Below are 21,398 nucleotides of genomic sequence, written 5' to 3' on the forward strand. Positions count from 1 at the left end.
CCCTCTGTGGCAGGCTCCTAACTTGTTTCCTGTTTTCTTCTTCCTCTGATGTCCACTCTCTTTGCCTTTCGGGATGGGGATTGAGCATTTTAGTCAGAGTCCTCCCTCTTGATTAGTTTAAGTGTACAGATTTTAGTAGGTTTATCCTATATTATATGTCTATATGAGTGAGTATATACCATGTGTGTCTTTCTGCTTCTGGGATAGCTCACTCAGGATGATCCTTTCCAGTTCCTACCATTTACCTGCAAATTTCAGGATTTTCTTGTTTTTCATTGCTGAGTAATATTCTATTGTGTAGATATACCACAATTTCTGCATCCATTCTTCAGTTGAGGGGCATCTGGGCTATTTCCAGCTTCTGGCTCTTACAAATAAAGCTGCTACAAACATAGTTGAGCAAATGTTTTTATTGTGTACTTCAGCCTCTTTTGGATATATGCCTAGGAGTGGTATGGCTGGATCTTGAGGAAGCCCTATTCCTAGTTGCCTAAGAAAGCACCAGATTGATTTCCAGACTGGTTATACATTTTCCAGCTCTTCTTTGCGATGTCCCTCCAGTCCCAGTTGTTTCTCTAAGTACGGCCTACTTCCATCCTCCCTTAACCTGATCTTTCTTGTTCCTGTCCACCCACAAAATGTATTTTATTTCTCGTTCCCAGGAAGATTCATGCATTTCTCTCCCTTGAGTGACACTTCTTATTTATTTTCTCTGGGACTATAGATTGTAGCATGATTATCCATTGCTTTACAACTAATATCCAGTTATAAGTGAGTACATAACCATGTTTGTCTTTCTGAATCTTGGTTACCTCATTCAGGATGATTTTTTTCTAGTTCTGCCCATTTATCTACATTACACAATGTTATTTTCTACCAGCTGAGTAATATTTTGTAAATATAACACATTTAAAATTCATTCTTTAGTTGAGGGACATCTAAATTGTCTCCAGTTTCTAACTATTATAAATAAAGCTTTTATGAACATTCTTGAGAAAGTGTATGATATGGTGAAACATCTTTTAGGTATATGTCAATGAGTAGCATAGCTGCTTATTTTTTCAGTTTTTAATTTTTATTTTTAGTTACATTTTATTAACTCTGTATCCCAGCTGTATCCTGCTCTCTCATTCGCTCCCAACCCCTCCCTCCCTCCCTCATCTCCTCCCTGCCCCTTTCCAAGTCCACTGATAGGAGTGGACCTCCTCCCCTTTCATCTGACCCTATTTTGTCAGTATCTTCAGGACTGGCTGCAAAGTCCTCTGTGGCCTAGCAGGGCTGCTCCTTCCTTGGGGGTTGAGGAGGTCAAAGAGCCTGCCATTGAGTTCATGCCAGAAATAGTCCCTGTTCCCCTTACTAGGATAACTCACTTGGTTACTGAGCTACCACGGGCTACATCCGAGCAGCAGTTCTAGGTTATATCCATAGATGGTCCTTGGTTGGATAAACAGCCTCATATAATACCCCTGTGCCCAGATAGATTTGGTCCTTGTGGAGCTCCTATTTTCTCCATGTCATATTAAGTCCCCCTTCTTTCATATGATTCCCTGCACTCTGCTGAAGGTTTGGTTATGAGTCTTAGTCTCTGCTTTGATACACTGCTACATAGAGTCTTTCAGAGGCCCTCTGTGGTAGGCTCTTGTCCTGTTACTTGTTTTCCCCTACATCCAATGCCCATTCCCTTTGTCTTTCTAAGTGAGGATTGATCATCTTACCCTGGGTCTTCTTTCTTGTTTATCTTCTTTAGGTGTGTAAATTTTATTATGTTTATCATATCTTATAGGTCTATATAAGTAGTTATATACCATGTGTATCTCTCTCCTTCTGGGATACCTCACTCAGAATGATCTTTTCTAGATCCCACCATTTGCCTGCAAATTTCATGATTTCCTTGTTTTTGATTGCTGAGTAGTATTCCATTGTGTAAAACTACCACAATTTCCGTATCTATTCCTCCTTTGATGGACATCTGGGTTGTTTCCAGGTTCTGGCTATTACAAATGAAGCTGTATAGCTGGTTCTTGAGTTAAAAGTATCTCCAATTTTCTGCAAAACCACCAAATTGACTCCCATAGTGGTTGCACAAGTTTGCGTTCCCACCAGCAATGGAGGAGTAGTCTTCTTGCTCAAATCCTTGTCAGCATGATCTACTACTACTACTTTTTATCTTAGCCATTCTGACAGGTATAAGAAAGAATCTCAGAGTCATTTTAATATACATTTCCCTAATAACTAAGGATGCTGAATGTACAACCTTAACCCTATATTTTTTCCTGCCTACAAGATGTGTAAACGTGGAGCAGAAGTTGTGACCAGTCAATAATTGGTCCTCCTAGAGACCTATGCCAGCAGAGCCAGAACTAAGTCTGGATAGACCTGAGACCTTGGATGATCCAAACAAGATTGGCAAAAAGGGGAGAGATAGTTAAATGATTCTGAATGAGTGTCATGAATAACATTCATTAAATACTGTTGATTAAAGGTACATTTTCAGATGACTAATGTAGCCAGAGTTGGGGGCTAGTTTATACCTGTAATCCCAGGACTTGGGAGCTAGAAGCACACAGATATCTATAAGTCTGAGGTCACCATGATCTGCCTAGCAACTTCCACGAAAACCATTGTTGCGTATAGAGAACAAGTTTCAAAACTTCATAATAACCAATATAATTACAGTATGAAGAGTACTTAAAAAACTCTTTCTTTTTCACATAGCCCCAGAGAAAGCAAAGCAGGGTCATAAATCTTTTGCTCAACTGCTGTACCATTTATCTCCTATTTTCTGTAGTATATTTATATTTCCTTTGATTGAAACTTAATTCCAATTATTGTTTCTATTTTAGTACAGGAAGAAGATAATTTAACAAAATTATGATGTGGTTTAAATTTAGCATTCAATTCCACTCCCACCAAGTTAAATTCTCCTGGGTGCTCCTTTCCTTTGAATGTTGGAAACTGAAGCTTTCTAGACTACATCTTAATTTAGGACTATCATTTAGAAAAGAGTGGATTATTTTTAAATTTCTTTTGGTAGAGAGTAGAATATAAATTAATAAATCAGAGAAGTTAAATTTATATAGCTTGTTTTTAAAGAGCCAAATTAAAAAGAAGTTGATCCAGGAAAATAGTCTAAGTTAATAATTTGTTTTCCTTTTTTTTTTAAATTTTTTTACTATTATTTTTCTTATTAGTTACATTTTGTTAATTCTGTATCCCAGTTGTATCACGCTCCCTCATTCCCTCCCCAATCCCACCCTCCCTCCCTCATCTTCTCCCTTCCCCTTTCCAAGTCCACTGATGGGGAAGGACCTCCTCCCCTTTCATATGACTCTGTTTTGTTAGGTATCTTCAGGACTGGTTGCAAAGTCCTCCTCTGTGGCCTAACAGTACTGCTCCTCCCTTGGGAGGTGGGGAGGTCAAAAAGCCTGCCATCGAGTTCCTGTTAGAAATAGTCCTTGTTCCTCATACTATAGGAAACCAGTTGGTTACTGAGCTATCACAGGTCACATCCGAGCAAAGGTTCTAGGTTATATCCACTCATGGTCTTTGGTTGAGTGTCCATCTCAGAAAAGACCCTGTGCCCAGATATGTTTGGTCCTTGTGGAGCTCCTATCCTTTTCACATAAACTCCCCTTCTTTACTATGATTTCCTGTACTCTACTGAAGGTTTGGTTATGAGTCTTAGTATCTACTTTGAAACGCTGCTAGGTAGAGTCTTTCAGATGCCTTCTGCGGTAGACTCTTGTCATAGGTTCAATGCATATCCCATTTGTTGTTGTAAATTAGGATTGATCATCGTACCCTGTGTCTGCTTTCTTGATTATCTTCTTTAGGTGTATAGATTTCATTATGTTTATCATATCTTGAGTTCTATATAAGGGAGTATATTCAATTTTTTTCTTTCTCCTTCTGGGATACTTCATTCAGAATGATCTTTTCTAGATCCCACCATTTGCCTACAAATTTCATGATTTCCCCTTTTTTGTTTGCTGAGTAGTATTTCATTGTGTAAAAATACCACAATTTCCTCCTTTGATGGACATCTGGGTTGTTTCCAGGTTCTGGCTATTACAAATAAAGCAGCTACAAACATGGTTGAACAAATGTCCTTGTTGTGTACTTGAGCAAATTTTGCGTATGTACCTAGGAGTGGTATAGTTGGGTCTTGAGTAGCACTATTCCTAATTGCCTGAGAAAGCACCAGATTGACTTCCAAAGTGGTTGTACCAATTTACATTCCCACCAGCAGTGGAGGACGGTTCCCCTTTCTCTACAACCTCTCCAGCATGTGTTGTCACTTGAGTTTTTCATCTTGGCCATTCTGATGGGTGTAAGGTGAAATCTCAGGGTTGTTTTGATTTGCATTTCCCTGATGGCTAATGAGGTTGAGCATTTCTTTAAGTGTTTCTCTGCCATTCAATATTCCTCTAAAATTGTCTGTGTAGCTCTGGTCCCCATTTTTTAATTGGATTACTTGGTTTGTTGCTTTTCAGCTTCTTTAGTTCTTTATATACACTAGATATTAGCCCTCTGTTAGATAAAGGGTTAGTGAAGATTCTTTCCCAATCTGTAGGCAGTTGTTTTGTTTTGATGACAGTGTCCTTTGCTTTACAGAAGCTTTTCAGTTTCATGAGGTCCCATTTATTGATTGTTGCTCTTAGAGCCTGTGCTGTTGGTGTTCTGTTCAGGAAGTTGTCTCATGTACCAATGAGTTCTAGGCTGTTCCCCAATTTTCTTCTAACCGATTTAGTGTATCTGGTTTTATGTTGAGGTCTTTGATCCACTTAGACTTTAGTTTTGTGCAGGATGATAAATGTGTCTACCTGCATGTAGACATCCAGGTAGACCAGCACCATCTGTTGAAGATGCTATCTTTTTTTCCATTGAATGGTTTTGGCTGCTTTGTCAAAAATGGAGTACTCATAGGTGTGTGGGTTTATTTCTGGGTCTTCTATTTGGTTCCTTTGATCCTCATTTCTGATTCTATGCCAATACCATGCAGTTTTTATTACTATTGCTCTGTAGTACAGCTTGAGATCGGGGATGGAGATACCTCCAGATGATCTGTTGATGTACAGATTTGTTCTGGAGATTTGTAAGTGTTTTTTGTTTCTCCATATGAAGCTGAGAATCTTTTTTTCAAGTTCTGAAAAGAATTTTGTTGTTATTTTAATGGGAATTGCATTGAATCTGTAGATTGCTTTTGGCAGTATGGCCATTTTCACAATGTTAATCCTACCAATCCATGAGCATGGGAGATCTTTCCATCTTCTGATATCTTCTTCGATTTCTTTCTTCAGAGACTTGAAGTTTTTCTCAAACAGGTCTTTCACTTGTTCGGTTAATGTCACCCCAAGGTACTTTATGTTATTAGTGGCTTTTGTGAAGAGTGTTGTTTCCCTAATTTCTTTCTCGGCCCTTTGTCTTTTGTATAAAGGAGGGCTTCTGATTTTTTTTTAGTTGATTTTGTATCTAGCCACTTTGCTGAAGGTGTTTATCAGCTGAAGGAGTTTTTTCGTTGAATTTTTGGGGTCACTCATGTATACTACCATATCATCTGTGAATAGTGACACTTTGTCCTCTTCCTTTCCAATTTGTATCCCCTTGATCTCCTTTAGTTGTCTTATTGCTATGGCTAGGACTTCAAGTACTATGTTGAAGAGGTATGGAGAGTGTGGGAAGTCTTGTCTTATCCCTGATTTCAGTGGGATTGATTTAAGTTTTTCTCCATTGAGTTTGATGTTGGCTATAGGCTTGTTGTATATTGCCTTTAGTATGTTTAAGTATGTACCTTGTATCCCTGATCTCTCTAAGTCTTTAAACATGAATGGGTGCTGGACTTTGACAAATGTTTTTTCTGCGTCTAAGGAGATAATCATGTGGTTTTTCTCTTTCAGTTTGTTCATGTGGTGGATTACATTGATGGATTTCCGTATGTTGAACCACCCTTGCATGTCTGGGATGAAGCCTAATTGGTCATGGTGGATGATATCTTTGATGTGTTCTTGGATTCGGTTTGCAAGTATTTTATTGAGTTTTTTTCTGTCAATGTTCATAAGAGAGATAGGTCTGAAGTTTTGTTTTTTTGTTGGGTCTTTGTGTGGTTTAGGTATCAAGGTGATTATCACTTCATAGAATGAGTTTGGTAATGTTCCTTCTGTTTCTATTTTGTGGAATAGTTTGAGGAGAATTGGTATTAGCACTTCTTTGAAGGTCTGGTAGAATTCTGCACTGAAACCATCGGGCCCAGGGCTTTTTTTGGAGGGGAGGCTGTTAATGACTGCTTCAATTTCCTTGGGGGATATAGGGCTATTCAGTCTTTCTACCTGATCTTGCCTTAATGTTGGTAGATGGAATCTATCAAGAAAATTGTCCATTTCGTTTAGAGTTTCAAATTTTGTGGTGTATAGTCTTTTGTAGTATGACCTAATGATTGTTTGGATTTCCTCAGTGTCTGTAGTTATGTCCCCCTTTTCATTTCTGATTTTGCTGATTTGGATAGATTCTCTCTGCTTTTTAGTTATCTTGTCTAAGGGTTTGTCTATCTTGTTGATTTTCGCAAAGAACCAGCTTTTTGTTTCATTGATTCTTTTAATAGTTTTATTTGTTTCTAATTGATTGATTTCAGCCCTAAGTTTGATTATTTCCAGCCTACTGCTCATCTTGGGTGTATCTGCTTCTTTATTTTTCTATGGTTTTCAGTTGGGCCATTAAGTTGTTTGTATGTGATGTTACAAATTTCTTCTTGAAGGCACTTAGTGCTATAAATTTTCCTCTGAGCACTGCTTTCAATGTGTCCCATAAATTTGGGTATGTTGTGCCTTCATTTTCATTGAATTCTAGGAAGTCTTTAATTTCTTTCTTTATTTCTTCCTTAACCTAGCTGTCATTGAGTGGCAAGTTGTTCAGTTTCCATATGCGTGTCGGCTTTTTGGTTATTTCCCTTGTTGTTGATGTCCAGGTTTAGTCCATGGTGTTGAGATAGAATACAAGGGATTATCTCAATCTTTTTGTATCTGTTGAGGCTTGCTTTGTGACCAACTATAAGGTCTATTTTGGAGAAGGTTCCATGTGGTGCTGAAAAGATGTTATACCCTTTTGAGTTTGGTTGAAAAGAGCTGTAGTAGTCTACTAGGTCCATTTGATTTAGGGACTCTGTAAGTGCTTCTATTTCCCTATTTGGTTTCTGTCTAGTTGATCTGTCCCTTGGTGAGAGTGGGGTGTTGAAGTCACCCACTATTAGGGCATTGGGATTAATGTGTTTTTTAGACTTTAGTAATGTTTCATTTATGAATGTAGGTGCTCTTGTATTTGGGGCATAGATGTTCAGAATTGTGATGTCTTCCTGGTGAATTTTTCCTTTGATGAAAATGTACTGCCCCTCTACATCTTTTTTGATTAGTTTTTGTTGAAAATCTATTTTATTGGATATTAGGATAGCCATTCATGCTTGTTTTTTTGGGACCATTTGCTTGAAAAACTGTTTTCCAGCCTTTTACTCTGAGGTAATGTTTATCTTTGTTGCGTAGATGTGTTTCTTGAATGCAGCAGAATGTTGGGTCCTGTTTCTGCACCCATTCTGTTAGTCTGTGTCTTTTTATTGGAGAGTTGATTCCATTGATGTTGATAGATAATAATGACCATTGAATGATGTTTTCTATTATTGTGGAGTTGGCGATGTTATTGTGAATCATTGCTTGTTTGCTTTTGATTTTTGTTGGAAATTATCTTTAACCTATGTTTTCTTGGGTGGAATTGTTTTCATTGGATTGGAATTTTCCTTCTAGTTTCTTCTGTAGGGCTGGTTTGCTGTTCAAATATTGCTTAAAGTTAGTTTTGTCAAGGAATATTTTATTTTCTCCATCTATGTTGATTGAAAGCTTTGCTGGGTATAGTAGTCTAGGTTGGCATCTGTGGTCCCTTAGATCCTGCATGATATCTCCCCAGGCTCTTCTGGCTTTCATATTTTCTGATGAGAAGTCCGGTGTGATTCTGATAGGTTTGCCTTTATATGTTACATGGCCTTTTACCCTTTCTGCTTTTAGTATCTTTTCTTTGTTCTGTAAATTAAGTGTTTTGACTCTGATGTGGTATGAGGAGATTCTTCTCTGGTCTAGTCTATTTGGTGTTCTGTAGGGCTCTTGTATGTTTGTGGACATCTTTCTTTAGGTTGGGAAAATTTTCTTCTATGATTTTCTTGAAAATATTTTCTGGACCTTGTAGCCTGGACTCCTCTTCTTCTTCAATTCCTATTATTCTTAGATTTTGCGTTTTCATGGCGTCCTTGATTTCTTGGATGGTTTGTGTTTGGGATTTTTCTGATTTTACTTTTGCTTTGAGAGAGATATCAATTTCTGTGAGTGTATCTTCAGGACCCAAGATTCTCTCTTCCATCTCTTGTATTCTATTCTATTCTAAACAGTTCCACGGTTTTCTCAGTTTGTGTTTTCTTTATTGATTCTAATTCTGTTTTTATGTCTTGCAACATTTCCTTCATCTGTTTAAATGTGGATTTCTGTGTCTCCAAGATGGTCTCTATTTTTTTTTTTTTTGTTTCCTCTCTTAGTGCCACTGCTTCTGCCTCCAATTGTTTGGCTATATTTGCATGTATTTCTTTAAGAGCTTCTTCGTTCACTTCGTTTTTCTTTGTTTCTCTTTGGAAGGCCAAATCTTTAAGGGATTTATTTGTATCCTCTTTCACTCTTTGAATCTGTATGACTATTTCTCTGAGAGATTTGTTGGTTTCTTCTTTATGTGCCTCAAATAACTGGATAATCATAGTTTTAACATCATTTTTTGGTGTTTCTGCTGAGATGGAGTGTTCAATAATTTTGAAGGTTGCCGGTGAAGCCATGATATCTTGAATGTGTTGGTTGTGTTCTTTCACCGACCTCTGGCCATTTGGTTATCCTTAGTGTTCGCTGTCTGTTCCTGGATTCTGCAGGTCAGACTGTTTTTTTCTCCGGTGTCTGGAGAATTCTTCAGGAAAATAGGTGAGGTCTAGTGGTTTCAGTGTGTGTGTTGGTTATTCAGCTATACCTGTAGAAGGAAATTTTGCAGGAGCAGAAGGGCAAATGCAGGGTAGTGTGTGTTTGAATGTGTGCTTGTGGGCGTGTACTAAGGGAAGCGTGTTGGAGAATGAAGAGGCTTCAGTGTGTGAGAGGGGTGCTTTGCAGGCACTGAAGGTGTTGCAGGTGCTAAGAGATCGTAAGAACTGTTGAAGAATGTGCATGCGTATTGATTTTGTAGGTCTGCGGGTCTTTGGTGTCTATTCAGCTGGTTTTCTGCCACTGAGGGGTTGGATGGCCCATACAATCACTGGATGGGCAGCCCTGTGTAGTCAGTGTTGCAACTTGCAGACTTGGGATCTTGGAAGTGTGGTACTGTGGTTCTGAGTCTCTGTGGTTAGCACTCTTTGGGCATGCACTCTGGCGGGGTAGAGTTTCGGCGGTGTGTGCACGCCTTCAGAACAGGATGGTGGTGGTAGTGGGGGGGGTGTTCTGCAGGTCAAGAGTTCGGTGAGAGGGCACTAGGTGGGGTGTGGTCTCCTCTGAGTGGTGGCTTACAGCTGGTCTTTACAGCTCCTTGCTGCCGCTGTGGGGTCTGGAGCCCTGCCTCCCTGCCTTCGCCGTCTTGGGTCCCAGACACTGAGCTTTGTGGCTTTGTGGTCCAGGAAGGATTGTATTGTGGATATGAGTCTCTGTGGTTGGCGCTCTGTGGTTGGCACTCTGTGATTGGGCCTGTGCTCTGGTGCTGGCAGTGGGTGTGCTCCTCCTGAGAGGAGGTTTCTGGGGTTATTGTGCTCTGGCCACTTGGGAAATGAGCTCTGCTGCACTACCTGCTGTGGTCTTGCTGTGTGATCAAGTCAGCAGGATGGGGGGGAGGGGACCCATGGCCAGGGTTGAATGGGACGTGTGTCTGAGGAGGGGGGAGGTGTTCAATGGGTGGTTACAGCAGACCACTGCGGTAAGGGGCCCAGAGCACTGTCTCTGCTGTCTTAGTCCCCAGGCTGTGAGCTTTGCGCTCAGCTGCCTGGTGCTGTATGCAGATTTTCCTGCGAGAGGCATGGACAAGGGAAGCGCCCTATTTCCTTCCCAGAGAAGTCTGCCCCCGATCTAAATCTACAAGCACTCCATGCTTCTGTGGTGTCCCCTCTCTTTTAGAAAGCCCAAAAGTCCAAATTCTAGATTCGATTGACTCTCCACTCACCAATTCCAGAGATTCATGTCCTCTGCCTCTCCAAAACGGTGTGCTCTGCTCGCCGCCATCTTGGAGCCCTAATTTATGTTTTCTAATCTTAGTTATTTTCTTCACCCTGATTCTTAGCTGAAAATGGAAATTTCCAGAAAATAGTGTCCTTCTTGACTTTTAGTTTACATGAATGAGATTTAGGAGAAATTGCAGAGTGATCCACATACAGACTAATTAGTGCCCTTGTTGTTGAGAGCATTAATAGTACAGTAATAAAGTTTTCCAAGGAGCAATAAAGTTATTTGAGGGGAAAAATGCAGAGACTATAATTTTAACAGGCATGTCTTTGACTTTAAAGAGAACTAGATTAGGATATTACATGTCTGCAGCTTCCTACCTGAGATGATCCAGCCTCAATCAATAGTCTCCTTTAGAACTCTGATTTTGAGGTTAAATTCTGATATTTCCAGATAGCCAACTGATCTGTGTATTACAACAACTCTCTTTTATCAGCAGGGATCTCTCTCCTCCTGATCTGCTAACCCCAGTCCTTATAAGGAGTTTTACATACCCCTTAGAGAAGATTACAGGCCTAGCACTTTCCTGATAAGAAAACCTGCTCGGTAAGCATCTGGAAATACCCCACACTATACTAAGGAAAGTTTAGTTTTCAGCAATAACCTTCAGTTGCACTTGGGGATTACACACCATTCATAGAATGTTCTAGGCACTATGTTCTCCTTCTTGTGATAGGACTGTGCTACTGTATGTAAATGAGGCAATGTACCACTACATGTAAATGAAGAATCCCTAGCACCTCTATACCCAGTAAAACACATTCATCCTTGAAAACCCTCCCACTGCCCAAGGTTTAAAATTCCCTGATTTCACATGAAATAAATGTGCATGGTGAGTGCTACATGATACCATCATCTTTCCATCATGGATGTTTGATATTTTTCATTTATTCTTGGAAAGGGAGAATAGCTGCTATATGCCCCAAGCTACCCATCCAGGAGCATGTGAGCTTCTTGACCACATAGGACTTAACCACCTGTCAGTCTGCCATGTGCTGTTGGATGCTGCTCTGCTGTTCACAAGATAGGTAGGCCATGTTGGTGCTGACTCCTCGTAAATCACCCAACAGGCCTGCATTAGGCCCCTTGCACCTGCACCTAACTGGTCTGGCAAGCTGACCAGACATGGGCTTTGCCCTGCAACCTCTGTCATGCTTAACACAGCAGCTAAACCAAGGACCTGTGATGCTTTGGGATCAACACAGGCTTCTGGAACTCCCGAATTTCCACTACTTTTGATGCCAGCAATTTCATTCTCAAAAACCTAACTAAATGTAACACTGAGTGGAAAACTCTTTCCATATCCCAGCTTATAGCATACTCCTCACCCTAAAGTGCTCTAGCTGATCCTGAGAGAAACAAAATCCCAAACCCAGAGTCTCTATTTTTTTTTGTCCAGAAACCAACAGCTAAGCCCTAGACTACCATCTGATTAAGAACAACAGTTTCCTTTAAATTATAATTAGTACCATTACTGTGTTTACAGCTCAGAATTTTGTTCATTTATTATATAATAGAAAAGAGATTCTGGTAACAGTAAAATATACTTTATTGTCAAACAAATACATAAATATTTTATAGTCAATATTATTAGTTTTAAAATATGATGTAACATGTCTTGCATGTTGCACTTTAAGCTTATCGTGAAAAATGTCTGTACATAGAATTATGTAAATTTCCCAAATCATTCTCCTCTGTTTGTTTTCTGTAAATATTTTATCATGTTTTTCCTAGTAAATTATATTTTATTTTCTATTTTCTATGTTTATCATTATAAAGGGAGGTGAACTTGATATTTATATAACCTTAAGGGTCTTGCAAGACATAGCAATTTGGCATTATAGTCATGCTCATTGGAAAACTTTCAAATTCTTTGCTGCTATCTTTCACTCTGCTCAGTGAATCCAGTCTGTTTTAGACAGTGCCTGGGGCCTTTTGCCAGAAAGGCACATGTTTTCATACATTTCATATAATTTACATTCAGCAAAGTTTTAAAAGATAATTGAGCACAGGTTCATGGGAAAGTTTAAGTAAGAAAAGAATGGTCAGGGAAAGTGGTGCTACTAGTACTTTTGGGAAAATCATATGACTGTGACATTCAGATTGTAGAATCAAATATGATAAAAGTGTGCAAAGATATGACTTATCAAAATAATCTGCATAATTTCAAGCTATGAATACATAAACACAATTATAATTCTAAGTGTAAATGTTCTGGTGTTCGATTTGGAGGGGCTGCCAAAATATTAACAGAAAACAGAATATTTGGCACTTAGAACTCATCGTGTTTTTGAATAATGCTGAAGATTATGGAAAATAGACAATATTTTTCATCATGAAGTAATATTGGTATTCAGATGTTGAAATAACACAGAAATATTAAGTAAAAATGAGTTACCATAACTTTAACTGTTGAGATTTTAGGAAAAAATAACAGTCATTGTGAGGAGAAATCCCATCTTGTAACAAATGCTTCAACTCATTCACACATTAGTCAACTTAGTACTGACATAGATGGCATGAACAGCTGCGGTTTCAGAGGGGTCCTGATATGTTTTAATAAATCTTTCAACTTATATTTAAAATATTAATCTCATGTTTTTGTTCTTGTTCTTCAGAACTGAACTTATGATTATATTATAATAATACTATGGGACTAGAAAGCTGGCATAGGGTTTGTCATGCAAGTGGAGAGCAAAGTTCAGTGCCCAAACCTCACATATAATCTAGTGTGGTAGTGAGTTTGTAATCCTGGCGTGGAGATAGGAGGCAGTCCAGCAAGCCTAGAACACTGAGTAGCAATCAACAAAAACAGGGATGTGGTCTTAAACAAAGCTGAAATCAACAATCCACACCTAAGGTTGTCCTTTGACCTAAACATATGCAAGATATGCCAGATGCATCTGTGCTTATACACATACATACAGGAAGTATACACATACTCAGTATTTTAATTAAAAATAAAACAGGGAAAAGCTTCCAAGGTACAGTTAGATTAATTCTTAGTGGAACAAGAAGGTTTTTTATTTTTATGAATTAAATATCTCTTATTATTATTTAATATTTCTATTAATTACAGTTTTTTCACTTTGTATCCCCCCTGTATCTAACTCCCTCTTCCCCACCCATGTCCCTCTCCCAGTCCACTGATAAGGGAAGTCCTCTTCCCCTTCACTCTGATTCTTGTCTATCAGGTCTCATCAGGAGGGGCTGCATTGTCTTCTTCTGTGACCTGGTAAGGTTGCTCCCCTCTCAGGTGGAGGTGATCAAAGAGCAGGCCAATCAGTTCATGTCAGAGACAGATCCTGTCCCCATTACTATGGAACCTACTTGGATACTGAACTGCCATAGGCTACCTCTGTGCAGGGGTTCCAGGCCATCTCCATGAGTGATCCTTGGCTGGAGTATCATTCTCAGAAAAGATCCCTGTGCTCAGACTTTTTGGATCTGTTGCTCTCCTTGTGGAGCTCCTGTCTTCTCCAGGTCTTACTATCTCCCTTTTCTTTCACTAGATTCCTTACACTCTGCCCAAAGTTTGGCTATAAGTTTCAGCATCATCCTCGATACCTTGCAGGGTAGAGCCTTTCAGAGGCCCTCTTTGGTATGCTCTTGTCCTGTTTCCTGTTTTCTTCATCCTCTGATGTACATTCTCTTTTCCTTTCTGAATGGGGATTGAGTGTCTTAGCCAGTGTCCTCCTTCCTGATTAGCTTTCTTAGCTGTACAGATTTTAGTATGTTTATCCTATATTATATGTCTAGTATCCATTTATGAGTGAGTATATACCCTCTGTGTCTTTCTACTTCTGGGATACCTCACTCAGGATGATCCTTTCTAGTTCCCACCATTTACTGCAAATTTCATGATTTCCTTGGTTTTTATCACTGAGTAATTTTCCATTGTATAGATGTACCACAATTTCCATATCCACTCCTCAGCTGATGGGCATCTGGGCTGTTTCCAGCTTCTGGCTATTACAAATAAAGCTGCTACAAAGATGGTTGAACAGATGTCATTGTTGTATACTTGAGCGTCTTTTGGATATATGCCTAGCAGGGGATAGGACAGATGGATGGATATTGAGGAAGCACTATTCTTAATTGCGTGAGAATGCACCAGATTGATTTCCAAAGTTGTGTAAGTGTACATTCCCACCAGCAGTGGAGGAGGGTTCCCCTTTCTTCATTTCCTCCCCAGCATGTGTTGTCACTTAAGTTATTCATCTTAGCCATTCTGATGGGTGTAACGTGAAATCTCAGGGTTGTTTTGATTTGTATTTCCCTGATGACTAAGGATGTTGAACATTTCTTTAAGTATTTCTCTACCATTCCAATATTCCTCTTTTGAGAATTCTCTGTTAAGCTCTGTACCCCATTTTTAAATTGGATTACTTGATTTGTTGCTGTTTAACTTCTTGAGTTCTTTATATATATGGGATATTAGCTCTCTGTCAGATATAGAGTTGGTGAAGATCCTTTCCCAATCTGTAGGCAGTTGTTTTGGGCAGTTGTTTTGTTTTGACAAGTGTCTTTTGCTTTACAGAAGATTTTCAGTTTCATGAGTTCCCATTGTTAGATTGTTGTTCTTAGAGCCTATGCTGTTGGTGTTCTGTTTAGAATGTTGTCTCCTGTGTCAATGAGTTCAAGGCTCTTCCCCACTTTTTCTTCTTACAGGTTTAGTGTGACTGGTTTTTATATTGAGGTCTTTGAACCCCTCGGGATGTCCCTTGGGATATCTATTTCATTTTTCTACATGTAGATATCCAGTTAGACCAGCATCATTTGTTGAAGATGCTATCTTTTTTTCCATTATATGGTTTTGGCATCTTTGTCAAAAATCAGGCGTCCATAAGTGTTTGGGTTTATTTCTGTGTCTTCTATCCGATTCCATTGATCCACCATTCTGTTTCTACACCAGTACCACGTAGTTTTTATTACCATTGCTCTATAGTAGAGCTTGAGGTCAGGGATGAAGATACCTCCAGAAGATATTTTATTGTAGATTGTTTTAGCAATTCTGGATTTCTTGTTACTCAATATGAAGTTGAGAACCATTCTTTTTTAGGTCTGTAAAGAAGTGTGTTGGTAATTTGATGGCAATTACATTGAATCTGTAGATTGCTTTTGGGAAGATGGCCATTTTTACTATGTTAATCCTGCCAATGTTTTGAAGACCTGTTGACTGTGAAAGATTACAACAGTTACGCTGAATAACAAATCTCTAGTGACATTTATAATCTAAAGTCAAGGAAACAAATGTCATGTTCATTATGACACAACATTGATTTTTTTTTTACCATGGATTCAAAGACAGTATCTTCTTCAGCCAAATTAATATAGAAAGTTTATGAAAAGCTGACATTTCCAGTCAAAATAACATGTGGATTCCCCAATTTTGAAATTAAAAGGTTAAAATACACCTTTCTATTTATTAACTATAACGAGGTCATGTCAGATCAAATCTAATTGTTTTAGGGAAGAGTTTGTTATTCACATCCAGTTATGCTGAATATCCTGTATGAAGTGTATGGTCGGCTGCATAGTTCATATATTTGTTCATTTTTTTTAAAATTATTTAGAGATCAAAAGAAACAACAAAACTTGACAGTCAGCTGCAGGATATATGTCTATGCTCATCAACAGCACAATTGTTCCAATAAACTTAAATTAAAATTTTTATTACCCATGTATTAGCTCCACAGAAAAGTTGTAACTATCAGGATTAAATGCTCATTATTCTAAATAAGTATGAACAAAAATCCTACGGTAGGAAAAAAGGCATAACAGAAATCTCAATATCTTAATGTGTTATATGGCTAAAAGTCTTTACTGTTAACTGACCCCAGAGATTATTCTGGGTTTCCTTGTGAACAGAGTTTAAATATGAGATGTAAGAGTACAGAACATTCTCTAGCTATAGTGAGACAAACATGGCAGGAGACTTTATCATCAAGGTTGGCTTGTGGATGTATGAGTTGTCCATCAGTAGCTGAGGCTGGCTCATCCTTTACTGAAGCAAGGGCATTATGACCTCATGCCCATAAGGGAAAGCTAAGTTGTGCCAATCAGTTAGACATGGGTGAAGGCAATGTCTCTCCTAGGGCAGTTAGATTAAAAACCTAGGTCAGCTGACACATTGGTTCTGACCTTGTTCTGATTCACAGACTAAGACAAATAATTTGAATCATCTCAGGTTCTGCCCTCCAGAATAGTGAGAAAATAGTGTGGATGCTTTAAGCCTCTGGATGTATAATAATTTGCAATAAAAAATAAGATAGCCCATTAATCCTTTTTACACCTCCCACACTTAAAGAGTCACAGTTAATTTATTTTAAACAAACTCTGTGGAGAACTCAGTAACTTAAACCTGTTAGAAATAGCAGTTGGATTCACTGATTAGCTGCTACAGTTGTTACTAGAACTTTATAGTTGTTCTCAGTATTTCTGTGTTCATTGTTATTCACAAATGGGAAAAACTAAAATGCTTATAGAAGTCTCCCGAAGGCAGAGAAAAAAGAAACACTGAAGTTACATGTTATCAGCAAGCAATTGGATTGAATGTCCAGAGATATTGTATAGCTACATATTAATAAAATACTTTTTCTACACAATTACCAAATTATGTCAGACTCATGATAGTTTAGCTGAAACATGAGAAAATTAGGATCAGTATAATTTTCTAGAAAAACTAATCATTAAAGGAAATATGTTATAAGATTATATTTTACAGTATATATGCACAATATACATTCCTCTATCATTTCCAAAGATATATTTTTCTTTCTCTCGCTCAAAAACATATAATACACTGTCATTGTATTCAGAAATGTACACAAAAATTACATGATTTTCTGGAAAAAAATATGTGTAGAAAAAATGGTAAAAAATCTATTGTGTTTTCTTTTACAACAAAAAGGCGTTTGTTTTGTTTTGAGGCTTGGTCCCTATAGATCATTCTGGTTTTGAATTACAGGATCTTCCTGAATGCTGGATTATAGGTGTATACCTCTAACCATTTTTCAAAAAAGGATTTGCCAAGGTTCATGGAAAGGACACTTCTATTTTTCTTTGTGTCTCTTCTTCTATCCTATGTGAAATTCAAAGAAGATAACTTGAATAGTGTCTTCTATTATATCTCATCATTTTTATAACTAATGATTAACTGTCAGTCTAAACTAGATTTTTATATAATAAGATTTTTTAAATAAATCAAGCATGTGGTAAGCACTTCTTGAGAGATCTCTAAGTTCATCTCTGGGTAATTACTTTATATTGTTGTACTATGAGTAAATAGCACAATTGTGTTTTGATTGTTTTAAATTTATCAGTGTACTTGTAGTCCTTATAGATTATTTTCAGTTTGGCGATTTTGCAAGTAAAATTTCTGTAGAAAATTCAGGCAAACAAATATCTAGTACATATATTTTTATTATTTTTGTTTATATATTTATTCATTACAATGTGTTCACTTTGTATCCCAGCTGCAGCCCCTTCCCTCATCTCCTCCCTGCCCCACCCTCCCTCCCCCTATGCCTTATCCCTAGTCCACTGATAAGGGAGGTCCTCCTCCCTTTCTATCGGACCCTAGTTTATCAGGTCTCACCAAGGCTGGCTGCATAATCTTCCTTTGTGACTTGGCAAGGATGCACCCCTCTACCCCTGGTGGGGAGCTGAATAAAGAGAAGGCACCGAGTTGATTTTAGAGACAGCCCCTGCACCCCTTACTAGAGAACCCACTTGGAAACTGAACAGCCTATGGGCTTCCTTTAAACAGGAGTCTAGGTCCTCTCCATATATGGTCCTTGGTTGGAGTATCAGTTTCTTCAGGACTTCCTGGGCCCAGGTGTTTTGACTCTGTTGTTCTTTTTGTGAAGTTCCTGTCAACTCCAGGTCTTTCCCTGTTCCTCTTCTTCCATAAGGATTCCAACACTTTTATTTTTATTATTTTATTCTCTAAAATCCTATTTTAGAGAATAGAATAAAATTCTAAAATTTTATTCACTAAAATTTTATTCTCTCATAGCAATAGCCATACAAATTCAGACAGTTAAAGATGAAATAAACAAATCTATCAAAGATTAGGCCAATCATTGGAGCCAAAGAAAGAGGAAATGAAAAAAAAATCTCAAAGAAACACAGGCAAATATAGCCAAACAAATAAGAGGCACAAGTAGAGATACAATTAGTGGCATATAGAGAGGAAATGAACAAAAAAGTAGAGACCATGGTAGAGACACAGGAATCCACATTCAAACAAATGAAGGAAATGGTGCAAGGCATGAAAACAGGGTGATGCATATTTAGGTATGTATATTTCCCCATCCACACTGCATATCAGTTGATGTTATTACTGCAGTTCTTGTTGAGGTTTTGTGGATTTAGCTTCCTTGTCATACCTAGAAAAGAATCATGCATTGTCAAAGTCACATTTTTCCCTTTCCGTCCATAGTTTCAAATAGTTGTAGGCTATATTTTTAAAAATGTACTTTAGTTTGGTTTGTTTTATACATTGTGCTCAATGTTGGTCCTTGCCGATGTGACCTGCCTGAGAGTGAGTGTGCCCTTGAGTATCTGCAGAGCCCCAGATCCAGTCTCCACACACCCACTGTGAGAAATAGGTCTCTTGGGACATTGAAGCTCCTACTCAGCTGGTCCAACTGAGGAGTTAAGGCAGATTGCACCTCAACTATCACCAGTGCTTGCTACATATACAGTGAATGCACAAGTAACCCCCTAGAAGCCTGCAAGGCAGAGCCCCTCCCACACACTCAAGGGATTAACATTCTCTGTCATTCTGTCCCTCAAAGCACTTAAACACACACACACACACACACACACACACACACACAGGCGCACACACGCACGCACACATCTGCATTTGCCCTTTTGCACCCATCTGCATTTGCCCTTTTGCACCCATGGGCTTTCATCCCACAGGTACAGCTACAAGCATCAACACACATGCTGAGGCCACAGGACCTCTCTCAGCTTCCTGAAAAACTCTCCAGACACCAGAGAGAGAGACTACCAGTCAGAACTACAGAATCCAGAAACAAACAGGGAAGGTTTCAGATAAGGAAATGATGAGGGGTAGTTGAAAGAACACATCTAACATAAATCAGGACATCATGGCTTCAACAGCAACCCCTAAAATTGATGGATACTCCAATTAATCAGAAGCACAGGAAAATGACTTTAAAGCTATGCTTATCCAATTATTTAAGGCTCATAAAGAGGAAATTGTAAGGGATGATTAATATTTACTATTGATTTATCTTCTGGTACTGCTGCTGTTAATCCTAAGCAACTGTATAACCAAATCACCACACAGACACTGTATTTATTTATTTAACCTAGAACACAATGCGGGGCAATAGCTACTCCATCCTAAACCTCCAAGCCCTCATAGTTTCCTAACATTTAGATTTCCCACATTATACTTGCTTTTTGTGATACCTTAGGTCCAATCCATCTCTCCACATAATTCCAAGATTTCTCTCCTCCAGCTCTCTTCTCAGCTTTCATCTCTCCCCTTCTCCTCCCACTCATTTCCTGCCCTCTAGCTCCTCCCCTCTTTCCTGTTCTTTGGCTCCTCCCTGTTCAACATTGTGTCTAGTTGATTTATTTGGAAGTTTACAGTAAGTTGAGACAGGTTGCTTAGAATGAGTATCACACTGCAATATTTGGATTGAAACCAGACAGTGGAGGGGAGAAATCAGCATTTGAATGAATAAGGGTAAGGTGTATACATTTCAAAAGAACATTATACCAACATTTCCCCCTTTAAGTCCAATAAAAGGCTCCTTTTCTTTCAATACAATAAAAATTATGAAAATATGAAAATTGTTAGGTAAAATCTACATGTGCAATGTCCAGTCCATTATTTAGCAACTTAGGATAAAGTATCTATCTTTTGTTTATCTATAAAGTATCTATCTTTTTAATAGTATCTATCTATTTTCCCATCTATCTTGACAAGTTAAAAGTTCTATACCTAAATTAACTTTTATCCTTATTGGTATTACCTATATGAAAGGATTTCTTAACTTCTAAACAACTCAAGCTTAATTTGTGGCACAATGACTATTTGGTTTTCAACCCCATCAGAGACTTGAGAAGGAATAAATTTAGTTACTTGAGTAAATAGGAAGTGCATGTTAGCAGCTTCCAAAAAAATAAAAATTTGACAGAAACAGTTTTCAGCCATAACTCTCTATAACATCGGAGCATCATCTTCAGCCTTCTGGTCCAACACAGGAACCTGCTGTGCACAAGATAGATTGCTCTTCCAGGAGACCAGTACTCACCTGCCACAGATTACTGTGGCACAGAGCCCCAACCTCAGACCTGCAAAAGCCCGGGAGCCCCGAGATCAACCCCCAGATACTGATCCAAGGGGCAACCAGTTATCCCTAACAAAACCGAACAAACCATGGGACACACAGGTTATAGCGGCAGATCACTAAATTCACAGCAAGAAACAGGGCAGCTGTTTTCAGGACTTCTCCCGGTGAAAGGAGAGCCCTCTCTACTAACAAGGTCCACAGTTACCACACGGGTCTCTGTGCCTGAAGTGAGCTGTGGCAACTTCTGAAAAACACCTGCCATCCAGTGACTATACCCAAAAAGCTGAGAAGGCTTCCTTCAGAAAAAGCCATCTTCCTGCCAAAGGGATTCTCTCCACCACTGGATTCCAGGAAACACCAGATAATAACTCCAAACACCTAAGATAGCCCAGTGGGTAGATACCAGCATAAAAGTTCAACCAAAAAAAGCCAGAGCAATATGGCATCTCCAGAACCAAGTTATTCAGAGGCAAGTAGCCTGAGATACCCCAGCATAACTGAAATCCAAGAAGATGACCTAACATCTATGATCATGAAGAGGATAACAGAGGAAGCAAATAAAATATGTAAAAACCTAGAGAAAGATACACTCAAACAGATTATGGCCATCCATAAAGAAATAGAGGAAGGTGTAGCCAAATAGATTGTGGCTTTTAGACAGAAAATGCTTAAATCATTGAATGAAATAAAAGAAACAGAGGATTATTCAAACAAACAGCTGAAAGAATTAATGGAAAAACAGGAAAATACACTGAGGCAGCTGAAGGAAATCAACAAAATGGCTCAA

The sequence above is a fragment of the Meriones unguiculatus genome, chromosome 3 (assembly GCF_030254825.1).
Source record: "Meriones unguiculatus strain TT.TT164.6M chromosome 3, Bangor_MerUng_6.1, whole genome shotgun sequence".
NCBI classification, from domain to species: Eukaryota; Metazoa; Chordata; class Mammalia; order Rodentia; family Muridae; genus Meriones; species Meriones unguiculatus.